The sequence below is a fragment of the Camelus bactrianus genome, chromosome 33 (assembly GCF_048773025.1).
Source record: "Camelus bactrianus isolate YW-2024 breed Bactrian camel chromosome 33, ASM4877302v1, whole genome shotgun sequence".
Taxonomy (NCBI): Eukaryota; Metazoa; Chordata; class Mammalia; order Artiodactyla; family Camelidae; genus Camelus; species Camelus bactrianus.
In genome coordinates this window covers 4532792-4541055 of record NC_133571.1, presented here as the reverse complement: position 1 = coordinate 4541055, position 8264 = coordinate 4532792, and the positions used below count along the sequence as shown (strand labels likewise).

The 8264-nt window shown below is 32.6% G+C and overlaps 1 pseudogene; it reads right to left on the bottom strand.

Moving 5' to 3' along the window:
• Positions 1 to 7169: 7169 nt before the first annotated feature.
• LOC105067610 (UDP-N-acetylglucosamine transporter pseudogene) lies at positions 7170 to 7982 on the bottom strand (annotated as a pseudogene).
• Positions 7983 to 8264: the final 282 nt, after the last annotated feature.

Here is an 8264-nt window from a genome sequence, read left to right as displayed (position 1 = left end):
AAGAATGTCAGCACTTCTGTAGAGACAGCAAGTTGCCAAATAGAAAATAACCTTTGTTTTGTTGGAGGTTTACAGGGACACCATGCCCTGACCCACATGGACAGCTGCAGGAACAAAGAATTCCTGCAGGAAAAAGTTTGCAACAATGAAACACACCTCCTCCCTTGTTGTTGTTTTTTTTTTTTTTTTTTTTTGTATAAAAGAAGCCTGTATTCTGACTGGAGCAGGATGGTTCTCCAGGACATTAGTTGGTCATTCTCTCTGTCTGCTGGCTGTTCAAATAAAGTCGCTTTCCTTGCCCCAACACATCATCTCCCAATTTATTGGCCTGCCATGCAGCGAGCAGAAGAAGTTTGGACTCAGTAACATTGAGGCTGCCTCTGAAGAGCAGCAGCAGGGAGCCATGATAAGGCTTGCACACTAGCAGAAGAGGAGGAGAAAGCAAGCATCATTAAGATTCCCAGATTTAGCTCAGGCTGGGTGGTCCAATTTCCAGGGCTGAAAAATACAATCTTTTCTTGCTATCATCTCTGACATAGGACGTTAATAGTCATAGTAGAGGTAATCCTAGTGTAGGTAGCATTTCCTGTCTTGTGGCTTTTGTATTCTGTTAGGGCAAATGTGATATTTTTTAAGATTACCAAAACCTTGAATACCTACCTGTGTTGTGAGGGGTTTCTAGGCTCACTGAAATGTTACTTATTACTATTTACTCTCTGTTCAAGCAGGTTCAAGGGTTTCTTTCAACAAATATTTATCAACTGTCACCAAAGTCCAAGTTAAAAGACTCAGTGGTAAGACTAAAATAATCCATAAGGCATAGTCCCTGTCTCTGAGGAGCTTAATTAATTGTACTTGATGTGTGAGGATTCCTTCATGACCAAGAATTGTGAAAGTTTTGTTGTCAATTTATATTTTCAGTATTGCAGTGGGAGCTTAAGGAAATTGATTATTTTCACTTGGATACTTTACTTGTAGTTGACACATGACCAACAGGTCAGTGGCAGTACCATGACAATTTCTGTATGTGAACTGAGTTACAACAGTCTGAGCTCTTGCCTGCTCTTCACCAGTGCCAGCCCTCTGCAATGGTCCTGAATTCAGTCTCTTCTAGCTTACAGATCTCTGACTTAATGTCTGTTAAATACAATTGTGAGCCTCCAGTAAGTAGGAGGAGAGAACCGGTCACTTCTGTCCATCACACTATATCATTCAAGTTGTAAGTAAGTATATAAATATGCTTTATTGATATGAGATTGAAATGAAGAGATACACTTTATAACCTATTTGATGTTCACATATTATATTCCAGTTGCCATTCTTTCATGAGGTTTATAATAATAAAATAAATTTGTAATACAAGGAAAAATTAAGTGATACAAGGAGAAATATACCACTCCACATTCGTACCGGAAGATTTCAGTAATTTTTTTCACAGTAACTAATAGACCAATAAGACAAAAAAATTCACCAAGACTGTAGAACACCTGAACACTGTATTTACAAATTTGACCTACCTAACTATATATAACACTGTATATGAAGCTCTCCAACACTTTCTTTTTAAGTGCACATGGGACATATACTGAAGTATAAAAGGTCATAAGGCAGTCAACAGAATTAGGATTCAAATCATACCAAACATGTTTGCTGATATTTGGAGCAGAATGATGTTAGAAATAATTAAAAAGTTAACTAGAAAATTCTCTTATATTTGGAAATTAGGAAATACACTTTTAAATAGTTCAATAAAGAAACCACAATGAAGATTAGAAAATATTTTTAAACTGAATAATAATGAAAATAACACATCTGAAAACTTCTGATATAGCTAAATCCATGCCTAGAGAGAAATTTATACACTTAAATTGTATATTATAAATTACAATCAATTATCTAAGCATCCATATCAAGAAGTTAGAAACAGAACAGAAAATTAACTACCCAAAATAGGAGGAAGAAAATAATGAAGATAAGAAAATAGGAATATATGAGTTAAAATAATACTATAAGGGTAAAGTGAAAAATTTTACAGAAATATATGGATGGAAAGAACAAAATTCTAGAAAAATACAACTTACCATGTCTGTCCACAAAAGAAAGAGAAAATCAGATTCGTCTTATATCTATGAATTAAGTTCTACTCATTATTCAAAACCTTCCTCAAAAGAAAATTCCATGCCCAGATGTTTTATACCAAATGTTTGGTCATTGCTAACAGTTAAAGAAGTGATGCCATTAATCTTACAAAAAGTTTTCTAGAGAATAAATAGGAATGAATACTTACAAAGATGTTTTATGACATCTTTGTAATCTTGATATCAAAACCTTACAAATACATTATTAAAAAAGGACACATAATAGAGTCAGTGTGATCCCTTTCAAAATCCCAGGGGTGTTTGTGTGTGTGTAAGTTGGCAAGCTATTTCTAATATATATATGAGATAGATATATATATATCTATCTCATATATGTAACATATATATGTAAACTGAAAGTTTAATAATAACGAAGACAATCTTGATGAAGATGACTACACATGGAAGAAACACTATTTCATATATCAAGACTTATTATGAACTATATTAAGTCATATGCTTTTTGTATAAGGATAGAAAAATAGACCAATGATTTAGAATAAAGATTTTAGAAACAGATCCATATATATGGAAATCTGAACCATGAAAATGTAAATACTTTAGGGTTATAGGAAAAGATTGTTTATTCAAACAATAGTGCTGGAGCAATTAAATATCTATGGTGAAAGGGGGTGGTGGAAATCTGACTTCAAGCTCATACTTAAATATAAACTCTAGATGAAATTACATGTAAACATAGTAAAACGTACAATATAACTTTTATATCTGTTATTTTTAAACTTGACATGAAAAGCACTAATCTGACTATTATTGGAATTAATATATTTACATTAGTAAAAAGATTCCCCTAAGAGATTGAAAAGGCAAATCCACAAGCTAGAATACATACTCAATACTTACATCTGATTAAGGACTCATTTCTAAAAAATACAAAGAACTCCTATAAATCAATAACAAAGACAGTCAAATCAGATGAAAAACTGGCAAGGAAACCCCAGAAACCTTGAAGAGGAACTTCAAAAATGAGCAAATCCACATGATCAATGAACATTGAAAAGGTACTCATTGCTCATCAAGAAATGCAAATTAGAGTCACAATTTGAATCCACCACACATCCACCAGAATGAATAAAACTTAAAAGACTGCCATGTCAAATATTTATGAGCACATGGGGTAACTCAATTCTCACACATTGCCGATGGGAATATAAAACACTGTAGCACTTTTGGAAAACTCTATAGCATATTTGCTAAAGTTGGAGGTGTGCATATCCTTTGACTCATGTATTTCAGTCCTAGCTATATCCAAGAGAAATGCATGTATTTGTGCAGTTATAATAGCACCAAACAGCATACAGTTCAAATGTCAGTCAACATAGATTGAAAACTGGATTGTTGTATAGTATAGAATATGTTATACAACAATGATAATGAGTAAAATTTAGTTTAATGCAACAATATGAGCAAGTCTCAATAGCGTAGCATTGAACAAAAGATGCCAGACATAAAATTAGTCCATTTATAAACTTTTGAGAAACATTTTATTCTATAATTAATCCAGAGAGTTACAAGAATTAAGAGGTCTATTGTAATAGCCAGGAAATCTATAAAGATATCTTTTAGAATTATAGTAGTTGGAAAAGAAAGACTGTTGATATTGAAAGCAAAACAAAACAAAAAAGAAAACCTCATGAAAATTAATCAATTTTAGGAATTGTTTTTTCTGCAGTGCATTTTTTAAATAATACACCTATTTTAATATTCTGTTAGACAATGGATTTAAATAGCAAATGTTGAAACAACAAAATTGAATTACAATTATTCTCAAAACATCCTAATTTTGCCTATGTGTCGATAGTTGTCAATTATGGTAATATCCTCCAGAAAAGTTAGGTATTTGGTAAAGCAAGGCACACAGGACCAAATTCTGATAAAGGTGTTTTTTCTTTGGTACTGTAATTACCTCAAATATGCAACATATCCAGGATATTCTTAAGATGATTTTCAATATAGCATAAATAACTTTTATAAACTTTTTCTTATATAGAGTATATATTTATATATAATTAAATATTGTAACAATGAAAGTGTAAATAAAATGAGCGATGCTAAACCTGGTTTTTAAAAACAAAACAAAACTCACTATATATGACATTTTAAAAGTCTAATAATTTGATATGTAGGAAAAATGTATCAATTCTTAAGAACAGTCTGTATTACACTAAATCTACTGAGCACAAAATCAGTTTCCTCTCAGATTCTGTCTCCTTCGAAATAGATTAAATATCAAACTACCTTTCCTTCTCTGAAATGGTGACATTCAATATAAATTGATGTAAACCCTTAAGTTTTGCATCTCTAAACTACATTTTTCACATGAACGTAGCCTATAACACCTATAAAAATCACTTATTAAGTAATTGATATTACTGCATTGAAACATCTACATGTTGCATTTTAAACTTTTCTTCCAAAATACCATATTCTTAATTTTTATAGAACTATCAGTTGGTACTCTTCCCCCATGAGTTAGCACATTTTTATAATGAGTGAAGTAGTTGAGAGATAACATGTAAACTTTAAAAAGTGTAAGAATTTAAATAATTAATGAGTCATCATTACAAAAGGCTGATACAATAAAGCTTCTGGAGGTCATCAAAACACAGAAAATGACATTATCTGTGTATATGACATGATCTAAGATATAGGTCTACCTTCTCAAATATGATTATTTCTTTATAAATTAAAAATTATAAACTACAAATCAAATCACTAACATTTTCAAACTGACTAGAAAAGCAAAATGTAGATTATGCCTGTATAATAAAAGTTTACTTAGAAAATATACTTTAGACGATTTCCCCCTTTCTTAGAACTCTTGATTACATTTTATAAACTTACTGGGAATCTTGAAAATATTGTTATCTTGGGCAGCTGAGAATGTTATTACTATAACTAACATGTCTCATGTTCAACAATTTCCTTGTATTATTTTTTGAAGTGTTTAAATAGGGATAGGCTAAACCTGAATGAAAAATTATGAATGCTTATGGAATTAATACTTAAATAGTGTGAGTTGAACACAAATCTTTATATTTAAAGTCTATGCATTTGCAGTATTTCAATTTCACTTAGCAGCAGGTAATAAAATGTAAGTCTGAATGTTGTTACAGTCTAAAAACACCATTCTCAAAATGTGGTAAAGTTATTAAACACATACTCTAAAAGGTGGTCACTGAAAATTGTTAAGTCAGGGTTCCAGAAAGTTTGCTTGATGCCAATTTGGAATCACCAGCAAATTAATTTAAAATACTTTGTAATTTTAAACACTTTTAAAAACTCTAGATGGAATAGATTAGGTCTCTGTCCCTACAGACTAGGTTTGCATCAGCAAAGTAACAAAGCCAGGCCTAACTAGCCAAGTGTTCCCAACAGTTTGTAACATAGTATTTTTGAGCCAAATTTTGTTTTAACAAAATCCATTAGAACTAAATAAAAATACTTATTTTTACAGTTTTTATACTATTAGAACAGGAGACTTAAAATATATAAAGCATGAATTTAAAAAGTAAAGTAAAATACTTCATACACAGTAAGTAATTTTGTCTCTAATCAGTAAATAAACCTGTATTCCAATTTTAGAAAGTATTTGTGCCCACCAATTCATTTGATCATTTCTGCTACCTTTTCTCTCCCTGAATGAATTTATTAAATAACTCATGTAATTTGCAACCTCAATTTCAGTGATAAAATTGAAAAGAAACCACTATTTTAAAGCTCCTTTCTGGCAGCTTTTGTAGGGCCACAGAAAGGGAGGTCAGAATTCAGCTACCTCTTCAAGACATGTGATCAGAGTATTCCCGGGAATGTTGCATTTATGAAACACCTAGAAAGTTCTTCTGAGCAGCCTTGAATTTATAGTTATAGTTCCATCTAAAATAACGTAGTATCACGGCAATCTGGAATGCCTCCAAGAAAAGTCATTTTGGTCTCAATTCCCTGACATCTGTACTAATATTTTTTTGGTAGTTGTTTTGTCAAGAGTTGTATATTAAAGGAAGTTTTTACAGATCAATGAGAAAAATATTCATTTTAAAACGTTCTAGATGTGTATAGTATATGCTTTGATAATTCAAAATTCTCAAAATGGAGATATTAGACTTTTTTTAAATTATTAAATGATTATTTAATCCCTTCAAATTACATTTTAAAACTTCAGTGGAAATTAACACACTCCAAAATTTAATTTAAAGTAATATTAAGGATTTATCTGATTTACAGAAAAGAAACACAATAAAGGGTTTAAGGACAAAACTCAATTAGTGTGAAAGTCATTGGCTACTGTCTAGCAAAGGAGCAACAGGATTCCTTTCAGCACTTTTGAAGCACTAAAACATCTTAAAATGTAAATGGAGAAATGTGTATATTTCTTTACATTAAATATGAATTTTATCCTCTGATAGATCAGACCCAGAATGTTACTTTATCAATTTATATGCAGTTGAATTTTTCCAACATACAGCAATCCTTTGTTTAGTAATCTTTTGTATAAGTATAAAAATCTCAGATACATGAAAATGTTTTTCAAATCATACTTCTATTTCTTCACAGCTTTATAGGTAATTATAATTTTCAAACATTGAATATTCCATGTGATTTGATACATGTGTTCAGAAAGAGTAAGAGAAAAGACATTTAATAAGATTAAATATGTGAAATTTGCAAAAATTGATATTTGACATTTGTTGTGTGCTCTTGCAAAGAGTGTATAGGGTATTTCGGCAGCAATCAAAAAGTAAAATGTTTTAAAACTCAGATTTCAAATTTCTTCTGATAATTATTCTAATCCCTGGAAATACTTTCAAGTTCTGATTTCTAGATGCAATAGGCATTTTGTTACATATACATATATTTTATCCTTAAATGTTGATATTTTCAAACCATTTGAACAATAAGATCAGGTTCAACATGATGATTTCTTCTTAGAACCTGTAGCAGTCCTCTGCGCAAGATTAACATTGAGCTTCCCAGGGCACCATTGTGAAAAACCAGACAAAGATAGTATTGGGACTATGCTTTAGTGGGATTTCCTGCAGGTTCGGGATCATAACCATATAGGAAAGTAGCTGTTATTACAAGGATGGCTCCGAGGGAAAAGACACTGGTTGGCACAAAATCTTGTAGCCCAAAATAGGATATCAGTGTTGATAAAATTATGGACAAAGGGGTTGCAAATCCTTTTAAAATATTATCCACATACTTAATAACAGGAGCTATTACAAGGCCTCCCAGTGTCTGAAGACTAACATCTATTCAGGTCAGCCAGTTATATACCTGAAGGAAACCATTCTTTGATACTTGTTCTTCATCATGAATATATACACTCATTAATCCAAATATACTCCCAAGGAAACTAAGTTGAATATTTGTTATCCATACTGATTGTTTGGTTTCTTTTAAGATTTCCTCAAAGTAAACCCCGGCAAAGCCACTTGAAAAACATGCTGTGAGCACTGCCATGAGGCCTACAAACTTGAGCACCAGCGGGAAGTTCCTTAGAACCAAGCTCTTGAGAATCTGAGGGCCACTGTACAAAAGCACATCCTGTCATCAAAATTACTAGGTAAGAGTTTCCATTGGTTTACTAAGAATTTCGTGATGTAATATTCGATTCAGTCCTCCTGGACTACTACATTTGCTGTCTCTGTAGACTAACAAAATATGGGCCCTTAACTTCAAAAGTTCGGCACAAGCACATCGGTAGCAGAATAGATAACGAGGCCCCTCCTCTTTTAAAGCCCTAGAATAACGCATCGTTAGAACCGAACTGGTGGCCTGAAAGACCAGAATTCCCAAGGAAAGGTATTCTAGGTTGGCTGACATCGTTTCATCTTCATTTGCCTCCCGCGCGGCTCGCCGGCTGCGCGCACTGGGGCCGGGGCTCAGCTCCCCGGGCGCCCCAGGCCGCCGCGCCCGTCGGGTCCCTTGCGACCGCTGATGTGTAGCGCTGCCGGCTTCCACCGCCGTCGCTGCCCTGCAGTGCATTTTTTTTAAACTGGTTTTGATCACTTTCATCAGAGATGTCAAATAATGTGTTGATAAACCAGCTTTTAAAATAAGCATTCTAATTTGTAAAATTTACTGATTTCTATAGTGTAAATACTC